Consider the following 14,863-nt stretch of genomic DNA (forward strand, 5'->3'; position numbering starts at 1 on the left):
AAGGAAGGAAGGAAGGAAGGAAGGAAGGAAAAGAAAGAAAGAAAGAAAGAAAGAAAGAAAGAAAGAAAGAAAGAAAGAAAGAAAGAAAGAAAGAGAGAGCAAGCAATCTCATAGGTAAATCTAAGTAAATACTTAAACCATTGCTAATGCTTTCTTTCAACATTAAACAAAAAAATTAAGACAAGCATGGAAATATGATTAAAGGGGTGGGGTTAAATCATTCAAGCTTTTAAAATTATTTCAGAATAGGGTAAAGTAGACTAAATTTAGATTATTTTTAAACATCTTAAGTTTTGAAAGTAGCCATTAAATAATACAAATATAAACTCAAAGCTAATTGATAGTAATGATTAATGGGAAAACTCAAACAGGGGAAGGGTAGGGGCAGAAACAGGGGGACTGCCAAACAAATAAGATGGCAGTTATGAATCCAGATGTGCTATTAAACAGCTGTAGTTGCCTGAAGGATACAACTAACAAATACTATTGTATAAAGAAACTAAAACTCATGGACACAGAAAATGTTAAAAGAATGGGGAAATGGCCCACATTTGTAGAAAGTGTATCCCGACATCAAAAAGGTACAAAGACACTTGAGGTGATGGAGGTGTGAAACGGTCACCGTGGAGAAACAGGTGATGACCTAACCAAAGAGATGAAAAGAAAGCATCAAAAGCCAAATGGAACGCAGTGGCTATGGATGTAAGAGGATGTGACCATTATGTCTTTAGTTTTTATTACCTCTGTTTTGTTTCAAGATTATAATATGATAACATCCTTTCTTCCTTCCTAGGCTTCCCTCCAAATCATCCCATAAATACTTCCTTGCTCTCTTTCAAAATTCATGGCCCTTTTCTTCATTGGTTGTTGCTGCATATCCATATATATGAATATACATATGAATGTTTCTAAATATAACCTGGTCAGTCTGTACAATGTTACTTGTATGTATGTTTGCAGGGCTGACCATTTGGCATTGGATAATCAACTAGAGTGCTATTCTCTGAGGAAGACCATAAACAACTAAATGTGGCTAATTTAAATTTGAAATTTTAGACCTTGACATCAAATCTTATTCAGGATTTCCCCACGTCAAACTTTGCCTTACCAAAGAGTATTAGTGTATCTTACAAGAATAACATTGACCTATACCTACTACAGTGTCATGAATATTTCTATTTTGAAACCTACTCACTTTCTTCACAGGAAGTCTACTGTTTCTTTGGACCTCTTTTTAGATGTGCCACCAAATCCCTACAGTGGCTACTACAACATGTAGTCCCCTTTTCTGAGAATTCTAAAGAATGGGCTTGAGAATTACAGCAAATGCAGCTATCTACTCTGCCATAGCCTGAGGCTTCTAAGTGTGGCAAGATTGGAATATAACCTATAAGATATTGGTAAATATTAAATGAGTTTATATGGCTTGGTCCCTATGCTAACATGGAGAGACACCAGAACACACTTCTCCTATGGCTGTGTGAGGATACCAAGAGGAAGCAGCTGCTTCAGCGCTAGAAGTTATCTCACCAGACACCCAACTAGCATTTAACCATAGGATTCAAAACTCCTGGTCTACAAGAAAGAAGTTTATGATTTTTCTCCCTTAGTCTTCCCCTTCCCATGGTAGCCTGAACAACCTAAGGCAATGGGTAAAGTCAGTATGTCTCCATGTACGATCCAGATCTTCTCAAGGTAACTACTTAATGATTGACATGAATGTCTTTCTTATGGCCTGCTTATTTCTCTACCTGCTAACTGCTTGACACACCTCCTACTCCAGACTTTTGTTATTCCTTCAGGATGCCATTCTAATGTCATATTTTTCAAGAGGTAGTAGGCTCTCATGGGTTAATAGTTATATTCAAGTCCCAACTCTCTGGGCCCAGTGAATATGACCTTATTTGAAAATAGATTGTAGTTGTAATTGAATTAAGTCATAATTGAGTGAGCCCTAATTCAATGCCTGGCCCTTGTACAGGTAGGAAATGTTAGACACAGAAACAGATGTGCATGGGAAATTTCATGTGATAAGAGAGGCACAAATTGAAGTTACGTTTTCAGAAATCCGGGGATACCAAGAATTGACAAGCAAAGATTAGAAACAAGGAGAAAGACATGACCATGTTTTTGCTCTGAGCCCCACTTAAGCATCCCACACCACAAACACCTTGATTTCACCCTCTAGAACAATGAAGCAATAAATTTCTGTTATTTAAAGATATTCTGTATATGATAGGTTCTGCTTTCTTTTTGACAGCAGCACTAGGAAGCTAATTGAATAAACACTGTTTCTTCTCTATCTCTAAGATTGACAAGATAAAATTAGTTGTTCCCCATAGGACCTTGTAATTTTTTTCATGTTGTGTATGTGTGAATGGGTGTGGTGCACATGCATACATGAGCGTTCACAAATATGGGGATATGTGTGTAGGGAGGTGGATGATGACATACATGACTATGTGGGGTCATGTGTGCAGGAAGGTGAATGATCACATACATGAGTATGAAGGCCAGAGAGCAATGTTGGAGGCACTACTGGATCACCCTGCACCTTGTACATGGAAGCAATGTGTGTCATTTGAGCCCAATGCTTGCTGATTGTACTCATCTACCTAGCAAGCCCCTACTCCTAAGTGCTGGGATTATAGGCAGGCTACCGCGCCTGCCTGGCATTTACTTTTCCTGCGTCCAAGGGATCTCAAGGGCAGTCCTCACACTTGCACAGGAGGAGGAGCTTTCTCTAGTGAGCCACTTCCCCACCTCCCAGACCTTGTGATTTGTGAAGTCATAGAAATGTTGGTTGATGGCCCATTATGCTCTCCAAGCCCCTGATGAGAGAAAAGGAGCAAGCAGCCAAGAGGCAGATCTCGACATCTCCTGGTATGACAGGCAAAACCAACAAACAACAAAACAGTAACAGAAGGAAGCTTACAAAAATGTATACATGTTATAATGGCAATTATAAGCAGAACAGAAGCAGAGTTTAATGTGGAGAATCGAGAGTGCACAGCTCCATTGTAAGGAACTAACAAGTCAAAGGAAAGCTTGCTGCAGAGGAGACCCCACGAGCAGGGGTCTGAGCAAGACCTTTAGGAGCTGACTGAAAAGCATAGTCAGAGGACCAGTAAGAGGAGAGAAGGCTGGAGGGAAGCAATGACAGAGCTTCGTTGATGGTTGTTGATTGCTCTGGTTAGAGGAAGTGCTGGTGGTGCAAAGAATAAATACAAGGAGGTGGGCAGTGGTAGTAACAGTCCAGAGAACCAATGAGGGAGACTTCAGTGAGAATTATGCTGGAGAGAGAGTCTAGAAAAGCTCTAGAGAAGATACGCAGAAGCGAGGTATGGAACGGTACAGCTCATCACCATAGCACACCGCACCTTGCTTTTAACGTGCTCATGACTCTGGTGGTAGAGTGTCAGAGGCATCTTTTGACACTCAGAACAGATCTCTCTATTTGTTGAAATGCAGACTCACGTGCTCGCCGTGACTGAGATGCAGTCTCCTTCCATAAGTAGAGGTGGTTGTTACGGGGACTTCAGTTCCATTCTCTTTGGATGGTCTCTCTTGCATGGTTCTTTCTCTTTCTCTGAGCACAGGAAAGTGTCTCGGGGCTGATATGAAAGAAAGTCTGCAGTAAAATCATAGCTGGGAAGCATAAACCCACACCAACTGATGGCCACTTGATTCCTCTCTCACAGATGATTTCTAGTGAGCGAGAACAGTGCACGGTGTTGATGCCACAGCTCCCGTTCACATGCTGCACCTTCTGCTTGAGTCGGACCCAAGGTTTGGTTGTGGTTCCTAGTAAGGCAGGCGGATTTCTGAGTTTGAGGCCAGCCTGGTCTACAAAGTGAGTTTCAGGACAGACAGGGCTATACAGAGAAACCCTGCCTCAAAAAACAAAAACAAAACAAAAACAAAAACAAGCAAACAAACAAACAAACAAAAAGTAAGCCAGAAGATGTGCAAAGACTTGCAGTGCTGGAGAATGAATCAACTTTGTACGGAGGTTACCTGCTCAATGTCTCTTTCTGGGCTTAGCTATATCCTTTAAGGCAGAACTCACAAAAGGTAATTACAAGACCAAATATTGCTGTATTTCCCACTTGTTCCCCACTAACTAAAAGCATCCTACATTTTGTATGTTTTGAAAATAAAAACTGGAACCTCTAGCACCGCTGGGTGTTAGCTCCCTGGCTGAGAGCTGAGTAGACCTTTCTCCTTGTTCAAGGGCTATGCTGTCTATTCAGTGAAGCCCCCTGCAGGCTCACTTCCCTCGTTTCTAGCTCTTAATTGCAGTCTGTGTGCTTTTGAGTTGGTAACCCCTGAGCTCAGGTCACTGCAAACATCAGATAAATACTCTGGATAACCCCAGGGTAGTGAATGACAGACTGGGTAGATGCTAGAGACACTCTGAACCAGAACACCATGCCTTAAGGGTTCAAAGCACTTAAAGACTATTCTTATTATTATTATGGTTGTTTCAAATTGGCCTCCCTCCATCCAGAGATGTGCAGTAGCAGCCACTAAGGATCTGTTTTTCAACTCACTTCCAGCATCTGGCTGATGGTGTTGTTTACAAAAACCAAAACGATTCTGTAACACATTGAAGAAATTCAGCAACATTAAAACAAAATGAAAATTGTTTCTCCATTTTCTGTAGACCTTGAAGTTTTGATAGTTTTATTTTCTCAACTACTCACCTCAAAATAAGAATTGCGAGGGCTGGTCGATACGGCTCGTTAGCTAAGAGAGCTTGCTGCCTAATCTTGAGGACCAGAATTCAAATCATAGCACCCACATAACAAATGGCATATCAAGCATCCAGCTGGAATTCTATCTCTTACGGGAAGCGGGTAGGAGAACCACTGGGGCTAGGTGGCTTCCAGACTAGCCAAGAAAATAAGAGCTCAGATTCAGTGAAAGATCCTTCTTCATAGGCGGAAAGTGATGGCATAGTTAGGTCACTTGCTGGCCTCTTCTAGCCTATGCACACATGTCATGTACAGGCACACATACAAATATGTGCACAAGACACCTCAATGAAATAAATGGATGAGGACCTTAGGTCATATGTCAGCCATTAAGGGCACCAGAGGACCTGGCTGAATTGAATTCCCACCACTCATGTGGCAGCTCACAACTATATGTTACTCCAGTTCTATAGAATCTGATGCTCCCTTTCTGGCCTCTGTGAGGACCAGATAAACATGTGATCCACAAAAGATACATGCTGGAAAGCATTGATACACATAAAATTTAATGATAAATAAATCATGATTAGAACAACAACAACAACAATGACAAATAAAGATGGGAATTCTGTTGACAAAATTTCATATAGGGACTCTTTGGAAACCTCCAGCATCTTTCCTATAAATAAGTTATCTCTATGACTTCACCATTGGACAGTTTAGTGGAAAATATTCTCAAATCAATATAAAAATGACTTCACTTAATTGCGCCAAATTGTCGCCCTTCCATTCGATTGAGATTGTCTCTAAATTCAAACTGTTTCATAAATCCCATCTCATTTTCAACTATAACCAAGCTGAATGCTGTCCAGCTTATGTGTTTCTGAAAGTGAAGCTTAGGAACTGCCTGGCTGCTCTTTGAAAGCTTATTTTCTTAAGGCTAAAATTGTACTCATAACAACTTAAGCAATACTTCTGGCTTAGGGATAGATATTTTGACTAGAGGATGGTGGGTGCCCGTGTCTCACTTTTCCTGACTTTTCTTTCAACTTCTTAGTATGGAAAATAAGGGAGACAGGCAACCTGGCAAGAACACAGACAGACAGAAGACAAGGGACAATAAACAACAGATGATCCGATTGAAAGACAGACAAACTCATCTCTAGACATGTGGACCACAGAGATAGACAGATGAGAGGAAGGAAAGGTGTTGGCAAAGTCATCGCCAGTGTGGACAGTTAGGATTAGTGTTTTTCTTTACATCTTCCAAAATCCATATGAAGAATAGGAAGTACAAACCAACTATAATTATGACACCACTATAATTATGACACCTGGCTTTTTATTCCTGTATCCTAGTGTGATAAGTCTTTACACAATCGTGAAGGAAACATCTCAGTTTACACACAGACCATTCAACAGGTCCAATCACACACGTGAGGATTGACTGCATGTCCCATGGTACCTGCGCTGTGCAGTATGCTGGGGCTTCCTGCATTAACTGAGTCTAAACAGTAATACCACCAGAGCCTCCAGTCTCAGGGATAACTGACGGGAGAAAAGGCAATTCTTTCCAGCTGCACATTTGCAGGCAGGGCACAGACATGGTGGCATTTACCCTCTCGCAAAGCTCCCTCTTGTACTTATAGACTAAAGTAGATTGAGCAGCAAAATGGAAACCTCTTAAAAACCAGGCAAATGAGCAGAAAGTACCTTAATAAATCTATAAACTATATAGCTAGAGATAGATATAGATATATTGATATATAGGTATCTATCTATATCTATATATCTATATCTATATTCTACAGTGCTCTGAGGCAAGTATGTTTTATAACTCAGCATTCTAGTACTTTAGATGAACATCAAACTGTGTATATCACATAAGTTATAACACCATTTCAGAGTCTGAAACAAGATTGAAACAAACGATGAGTGATTCTGCAGCAAAATATGTGAATATTTACTTTGGATGAGTCTATGTATGATGTAATTTCTGTTAGGATCAGTCTAGTTTTACCTTCAAATGTGTTCGTCTTATGTTGGTTTTATTCCAATGTAGTCCATGCAGTATTCATCAATGTAGTCCTCCAAGTGATTTACAGCAGTCAGCCAGGTTTGAAACTCTTCTGGTTCGGTTTGATAAAGGCTAGAGAATAATGCCATAAAAATTTTGTGAAAGATAACATCATAATACAATTCCCATCAAACAGAAAAACAATAGCAGTGATATCATTTGGAGTGAACATAAAGGATATGACTCTCTTCTCCTTCTGTTCCCCTGGGTCCTATACCACAGTCTTAGCCTAAGCTCTGTAGCAGTACACCTGTGGCAGCATCTCCTGCCTGTCCCCTGCTCTCACCTCCTGTAGATACCATAGACCACTTCTAACCAGGGATCACTTCTGAGCAGGGCCAGAGAAACAGGCACCATGGGTATTACACAGGCCTCACACACGCCATCCAGAGAGGAAACAGAAACCGAGGAATGAAACGCCCACCAACCAAGACAAGAAAGCAACACCTACCAAGTCCTATGACCAACCAGTACTCGGATGCCTAGACACCAGCGCGAAGCACCAGCGCAAAGCCACAATCAATAGCAGCCAGTGCAGCATGTCTCCAGCCACCCTACCAGCAGGGTCTGAATATTCCAACGTAGCCGAAGCACAAGAAAAAGACCTTAAAATTGCCTTTGTGAAGATGATAGATGCATAGAGGAGATGAATGAATTCCTTAAAGAGATCCAGGAAAATACAAACTGTTAGAAAAGACTTGAAATTGGAAATAGAATCAATAAAGAAAACCCAAACTGAGGGATTTCTGGAAGCAATACATTTAGGAATTCAAGCAAGAGCTACAGAGGCTTCACGAACAAAATTTATCACATACTTGGACTCCAAGCAAGTCTCCATGGATAAAAGGAAAATAAAATAACTCCCTGCATTCTATCAGACCACCAGGGATTAAAGCTGGATATCAACAACAGAAGCAACATTAAGTGTACACACTCATGGGAACTGAGCAAATTTCTATGGAACAAAAATTGGGTAAAGACAGAAATAACAAAATTAAAGACTTTCTAGAAGTCAATGGAAATGAATACACAACTTGCCCATTCTTAAGGGCCACGATGAAACTAGTCCTAAGAGACAAGTTCATTGCACTAAGCATCTAGTTTGAGAGAGAGAGAGAGAGAGAGAGAGAGAGAGAGAGAGAGAGAGAAGACAAGACAGAGAAAAAGGAGAAGTGGTTGTCTAAATTGATTATTCATATATTCAGCTGCTTAAATTAGTAGACAGCCCTGGACTCACTGGCACAGGAGAAGACCTTCTGAACAGAACACTGATAATACAGACAGTAAGGTCAAACTGAAAAGAACAGTCATTTGGACGAAGTGGCAGCCTATGCTCCGTCCGCTTTCTTATAGAACCCAGGACCACCAACCTCGGGATGGCCCCGCCCACAATGGGCTGGGCCCTCCTTCATTGACCACTAAGTGAGAAAATGCCTTACAGCTGGATCTCATGGAGGCATTTTCTCAATTGAGGCTCCTTCCTCTCTGATGACTTTAGCTTGTGTCCAGTTTACACACAAAACTATCCAGTAACACCTGTCAGAATGGCTAAGAAAAACAAACACACAAAAAACCAAAACAACAACAAAAACTCCCACTGTCTTAGGGTTTCTGTGACTGTAAAGAGACCCGACGGCCGCAACAACTTCCATAAGAGAAAGCATTTAATTGAGGTTGGCTTCTGTTTTAGAGAGTAATTCGGCAAACAAAACCTACCCGAGCTGGCACTTGGTCCTCTGTGTATACGTTATAGCTTTCAGCTTGTATTTCTATGGGACTGTTTGAACTAGTGGGTCTCTGATTCATTGTGTAGACTCTTGAGGCTCTTCTGTTGGGTGCAGCCTCTGTGGGTGGTTTTGCTTTCATCGTATTTTATCTGATTTTGCCCTGTTTGGGGGGTTGTCTGTTAGCAGCCTGCTCTTTTCCAATCAAAGACAGAAAGGGAGTAGATTTGTTGAGAGAGTTGGCGAAGAGGGTCTGGGAGGAGTAGAGGGAGAACTATAACCAAGATACACTGTCTGAAACCCATGCTTCGGGACTCATTTGGACTTAGTTTTACACCAGTGCCATGCCTGGAACAACATTTTTAGTCATGATTTGTAACCCCATAATTTCATAAATTTTTCATACACTTTCATAATTTTTCCTTAATCCTATATGAAAAACCAACCCAGGAGTACAGGCAGTCTTTCATTTGATAAGAGAATAGCTAGCAAATAAATCTTTTTTAGTGTTTGCCTGGCTTACAAATGTTATTCACCTGGAGATGGCTAGTTAAAAAGAAATGACTGAATCTGTTGTGAAATCGTATATGTGATCACACAGTCTGACACACGGTCCTAGTGGAGCTCATGCATGCTCATATGGAATCTTGACACAGAAGGAATATTACAACTGACTGTAATCAAATTTCTCAGCCACATATGGCTGAAATCAGGGCCATGGGGTGTGAATGGCTCCTCTTTTCAGGATAGCTCACCTATAACTAGTCAAGTGATCTGCTTGTCATTTAGCTCAGCATCCTTTTCACACTTTTCACATTTGCATGTCGTATCTCAAATGCCACCTGCCACCTTTTTTTTTTTTTTTTAAGACAGTTTCTGATAGGCATGGAACTCATCTTGAGGACTAGACTATGTAGCAAAACCTGCCCTGGGAATTTGCCTGTCTTTGCCTCCCAATCACTGGGATTCTAAGTACAAACTGCTGCACATGATTGTTTGGTGTTTTTTTTTTTCTTTTAATGTGATTTAGAGTTCAAACTTAGGCTGTGATACTTGCAAGTACTTAAAAGAAAGTACGTTAGTGAATTAAGCTACCCCCAGCCTTCAAACAATACCCTGTCTAGAGATAATTTTATGGATCTGATTATTTCTATATTTAAAATTGTATGCTAAGTAATTTTGTCTAGACATCAAAAGTTTTCACTGAAAAGTCTTCTGTCTCTTCAATATTTTTATGGTTAATTATGCAATTCTAGTTCACAATAGACATAAGCGTTCTTTTAGTGCCCTGATAACCTTTCTAAATATACTCCTATGCAATATCTAAGATATTTGAACAATAAGCAGTGGGGTTATTTCTTGCTAAAGGAACCTGGTCAGGTCTGGACCCCTGTGTCCTGCTTGCAGAATATAAATTCAAAATATTAGACACTCTGTTCTTTCCAGTTTTTAAAATGAGCAACCCTATGGAAAGACAAGATTTTATTTATAAATAACAAAAATAGAATGCATGATTTCCTACTTTGGAATAACAAAGTAAAAGAAATTCTTAAAGCTTTCCCCCCAGTTTTAGAATAGACTTGAGGAGTGGGAAAAAAATAACAAGGCAGATCTTACAAGTCTCACTGCACTTCTGGATCAGGCTAGTTCTTGCTGGAAACAAAACGTGTTCCAAAACATGATCAAAATTCACTTTCCCTCTCTGAAGCATGTTTTTATGCTTCCCAGCTAAGTGATGTCTCTGGGTGTGAACCAAACAGCCCAGGTAATTTTCTTACCAAGGATGTTTCTAAAATGCATACACATCTGCACAGTGAACAGAAGAAATGAAGCAGGATTGTGAGAGGCCAAACCTACTCCATCTTGGAAAAAAAAAAGCTTGAAAACTTGGCCCTCGACTGAACCCAAGCTGCACCCAAGTACCAGGAAGGGCCCCATGGCTTGTCCTTGGCCAGCGTTACTCCCTAACTACTTCCTAGCAACGGTTAATCAAAGATGAGTCTGATTGTTTCAGATGTACTTTCAGACCCAGACAGTCCAGTCCGTGATTGTATACAGTCTTGCTTCAGAGCACCCACCTGTTCAGTTACATGTTAGCCAGGCTGGACCCCGCCCCCCTTACAAAGTTTTGGAACTTTGCCCTACTGAGGATTCGAGGCTGCTCCATCTTCTGGTTCTGCTGTGTTAGGGTTGGGTTGGAGGGGAACCCAAGCCCAAGCTTGTAATAAAGACACCCTAATGTGACTCCATCGAAATGGCTCCTTGGTGGCCTTTTGGGGTTCACCAACACTTCCTGGCGCAACAATTGGACTTCTAACTTTAATTCCACAAGCACCTTCCATTTTACTAGAAGAAATACCAAAGTTCTTTACAGAGAAACGAGGTTTCATTTCTGTGTAACTCAGACACTGAAGAGGCATTGTGGAAAACAGACTTCAGGCTTTGGTCCCAGGGTTTCTAGACTGCTCCTCTGAGTGCTGTCTGCCTTCGCTCTGCATCTATCTGCTAAACACCTGGAGCAGAGGTATGCCCATCTGTACTTCCCTCTCTGTAACCTTCGTTGTAACTGCTCTTCCTGGCATGGCTTATTTGTATGCACCCAATTATAATGCCTAAACTGCATTTCCTTGAGCAGTATTGACATCCAGTGGAGACTTAGAATAATTACAGGTGTGTCAAAATCCTATAGACAGGAGCCCAGAATGGATGGCTGGTTTGAGATATCACACATTTTTATTTAGTTGCATGGAATTTAGATATAAGCTACAGATTACATAATGTACCCTTTCCATACACATAGGTCACAACAATTTTACAATTTTGTGTCAGAAACACTTTACATGAGGGTTTTGTAATTTTTATTTTCATCATTTTTATTTTCTTACATTGTAGTATAATTACATCCTTTCTCCCTCCCCTTTCCTCCCTCCAACCCCTTCAACATACTAGCTCTATTTCTAATATGGGTCCACTTTTTTTTTTCATTAACTGTTGTTCCTGTTCCTTGCATGTATGTATATACCTATATATTTTATAAATACATACATATAACCTGTTTGGTTTGTACAGTGTTACTTGTGTGTGTCTTCAGGACTGACCACTTGGTATTGAATAACTGATTGGTGTGCTCACCCTGGGTAGGAGCATTTCTCTGGCTTCCCACCTTCCTACATGGCCTTTAGATCTTTGTGTAGGACTCAGGCCCTCCTGAGCTGCATACTGTCATTTATTTTTATTTCTCCCTGTATCTGTCACTAGCCACCCACAGAAGAACCAGCACATATTAAGTATCGAAAGATATGGGTTCACGGAGAGAGGGAAGGCTGGATCAATAAACCAGAACCAGGGAACTGATTTTCAAAGGGACGCAAGAGCAAGCGATGGGGATCGTGAATGAGATGAGGAAGAATCCCCTCATGGTTGGGAAGTTAGGTGATGCTTCTAGCTCTAGAATTCCTCTGGCAGCTTCTCCTTGGCCTGTGATTTGCTTTTGGGGGCTAAGTGACTAGCCATCTTCTGCTGTGTACTAGGTCTGTTGATGAGGGATTGAATACACATGGGAAAGAAGGAAGTGAAGTTGGGATGCTTGACTGGAAGCCCTGCTTTTGGAAGGCTTGTTGGTGAGGTCCAGAACGAGCTACAGTTCAGTTCCAGTAGTGGAAACGGGGGATACTTTTTGGTTCAGTAAATCACACTGTGCTACAAGCTTCCTTGATTTCAGTCTTAAAACTTCTACATACATTAGCTTTCTTTTTAAGTTCCTGAACTATATGCTTCATGTAAATGACATCTTCCAAATGTCACTAAAGTAAAAAATTCAATTCCTAGCCATATCTCAATGAGATTACCAGCTTAGGGCTATGGAAAGTTCAATATAATTTAATAATTCTACATCCTCCTGGGTATACTTGCATCTTACATAAGCTCTGGTGACTGATTCTTCTGTTAACCATCCCATGCAAACAGTCTAGATCTACAAAGATTGGATACCTAAAGTAAATTCTAGTCTGTTGTGGGAATAGGTGTCAAAGAAGGATTTTTTTTTCTGCAGGATGTTAAACACCATTTTAAAATTTACATTTTTCTATTCATGTTTTTTTTCCTTCAGTTTACAAAGGTATGTGTCTCCAACAAAAATTTGGAAAATTTTAAAGTGGTGGGATAAATTAAAGCTCCCAGGAACTTTCTCCATGTTTTCATGGCAGTATCTGCAGAATCATCAATCATCCAAAGAGAAGAAATCAAGTGGATAGTAGTATAAATAGATGTGTGCCCTTTCATATTTGTGACTGGAGGGTTTGAGGAACCACTGAGGGCCAGGCTGAGCTAAATATTGTCTCAGGAAGGACTTCTATCAAAACCCACGTGGCTCCATCCCAGGTTTGTGAGCTAAGCTTAAGCCACAAGAGAGATAAGACAAGTCTCCTCTTGGGGCTGCTTCATCCTGGCATCTAAATGACTTAGTATGTTTACTAGCTCCATGCTTCAATCGTCTTTTCTCATCCCAAAAGCATTTTCCCTGCATTCTGCTTCTGGTCCCTGGGTTTTATTCTGCTCTGGGATTCTCAGCATGACTGTTTGCATTGGTTTTAACCTTAGCCTCTGGTTTTGCAGTTTTTCATGCTGTCTCTCAAATCTTTGTTTTGCTCCTCATTTTCTAGCCTGGTAAATGTTGACCCATGTTCATGGTGCTCCTCGAACCTCATTCTACCTCAGACATCTAGGATGTATGAAGTTACATAAAGCTACCATTCTAAGAACTAATATAGAGAAAGGGAAAACAACAACAACAAGTACAGAAAAGCTTAAGTGAGGAATACGGGCCCCCATAGCATGCTGACAAAGAAATGGCAAGGATGCACAGAGCAAAACTCTAGGATTATCCCAGCCTTTAGCAGAGCAATCAAAGCGATGGGTTACCATGGTGTCTTAGTCAGGGTTTCTATTCCTGCACAAACATCATGACCAAGAAGCAGTTGGGGAGGAAAGGGTTTATTCAGCTTACATCTCCACATTGCTGTTCACCACTGAACAAGTCAGGACTAGAACTCAAGCAGGTCAGGGAGCTGATGCAGAGGCCATGGAGGGATGTTCTTTACTGGCTTGATTCCCCTGACTTGCTCAGCCTGCTCTCTTATAAAGCTAAGACTACCAGCCCAGAGATGGCACCACCCACAAGGGGACCTCCCCCTTTGATCACTATTTGAGAAAATGCCTTACAGCTGGATCTCCTGGAGGCATTTCCTCAACTGAAGCTCCTTTCTCTGTGATAACTCCAGCTTGTGTCAAGTTGACCCAAAACTAGCCAGTACACATGGAGAATCACACTAGTAAAGCCATGCACAGATTCCAGTAATATCCCAGAAAGCCAGAAAAGAGACAATAGCATGAGGGAAGATATCAGGCATGGAACGTAGAATTGAAATCTAATGGGAACTCAACACTGATTTCCGAAGAGAATAGACAACAAAAATCAGGAAAGGGGGGCAAAAATAATAAGTATTGAAAGTTTCTAGAATGAAAAACACAATTAAAAAGAAAACTGAGACCAAGTAGTGCGGCTTACTATAGCATCATTAAAGTTCAATGTCAGTTAGCAAACTTCATAAAGTCTTCAAATTTGAAGACTCCTCGCTGAGCAGGAAGGCTGTGGGAAGCTGCTGTCTCTACACTGACAGCCGGTGGAATGCTGCCACACCGACGGCCAGGGCTTCTGATGCTGTGGCCCACTTCTCAGTACATGTGAATGTTAGGAAGGAAGCTCTTTGCTCTGCCCTTGAGCCCTCAGTGTTCAGAGGTCACTTTGGGCATTCCCCGGCTCAGAAATCAATTCTTGAATGGGAAGAAATAATACGATTATTGGAAGAGTTATCTGAGGGAAGGTAGAGCATGCTCCTAGGTGTGCTTTGAGGGATGTGTTACCATTGGCTTGTTCATCAGCAAACAGAGTGGAGAAAGTCTTCCCTAAGAGTGGGTTGTACCATTCAATAAATCAGGGGCCAAAAAGCTACCAAAAATGGGAAGGTGGGGAAGATCACACACGTGTACATTCTCAGCTCCTTTTGAGGTGGTCCCTTGCTGCTCTCATCAGACATCACACCCTCCGGCCTTGTATGAAACTTGCTATGGAACAGCTTGGCCTTCAGTCTGCATTGCGGCTCTATCATTGGGAACTCTTGACAGACATTTCCAAATTATTAGACCGAGCAGCTCAGCCTGCCAGACTGTTCAGCCTCCTCTCATCATGTAAGTTATTCCAAAACTATGGGTAAACATGTACATCTACACATGTGCATACATAAAAACACACACTCATTCATATATATATATATATATATATATATATATATATATATATAGAGAGA

Source organism: Mus pahari, chromosome 9 (assembly GCF_900095145.1).
Source record: "Mus pahari chromosome 9, PAHARI_EIJ_v1.1, whole genome shotgun sequence".
In the NCBI taxonomy this organism is placed as follows: Eukaryota; Metazoa; Chordata; class Mammalia; order Rodentia; family Muridae; genus Mus; species Mus pahari.